Source organism: Danio rerio, chromosome 21 (genome assembly GCF_049306965.1).
Source record: "Danio rerio strain Tuebingen ecotype United States chromosome 21, GRCz12tu, whole genome shotgun sequence".
Taxonomy (NCBI): Eukaryota; Metazoa; Chordata; class Actinopteri; order Cypriniformes; family Danionidae; genus Danio; species Danio rerio.
In genome coordinates, this window is record NC_133196.1 from 43,182,501 (window position 1) to 43,182,939 (window position 439).

Below are 439 nucleotides of genomic sequence, written 5' to 3' on the forward strand. Positions count from 1 at the left end.
ATTTTCGAAATATACAACAAATAATCATATATATATATATATATATATATATATATATATATATATATATATATATATATATATATATATATATAATTTATTGTTCATGTTTCCTCGCAGTGTGAAATAATAAACAACCTGGCAAAATTAGTGCAAAATGTATATAAAACGATACTAAACCCTAACTCTCTAACAGTTAACTTTAACAGTTTACTTACTGTCTCCTGTAACATGACTGAGTGAAGGAAAGCAGAACACGTTTCTCTGAAAAGTTAACGCCCAAACCTAAACTCGTCCAAATAAATATGCCTATGCTTTAAACTACAAGCATGTATATAACATCAAATTGCATTGTTTTGCAATGTCGAAACTCACCTTTCTTTTCCCAATACGCAGATTCTGGAAAGCCGACTGTCCTTTACTTTGTTTTCGAGTGGCT

At 29.2% G+C, this 439-nt stretch overlaps 1 protein-coding gene across 1 annotated transcript in view; it reads right to left on the reverse strand.

The window, feature by feature from the left end:
* pimreg (PICALM interacting mitotic regulator) overlaps positions 1-439 on the reverse strand; it is a 14,146-nt gene extending 13,707 nt beyond the window's left edge. The window contains exon 1 of the mRNA XM_073935476.1: positions 376-439. The gene's annotated coding sequence lies outside the window, so the exon portion shown is untranslated. The remainder of the gene's footprint in view (positions 1-375) is intronic.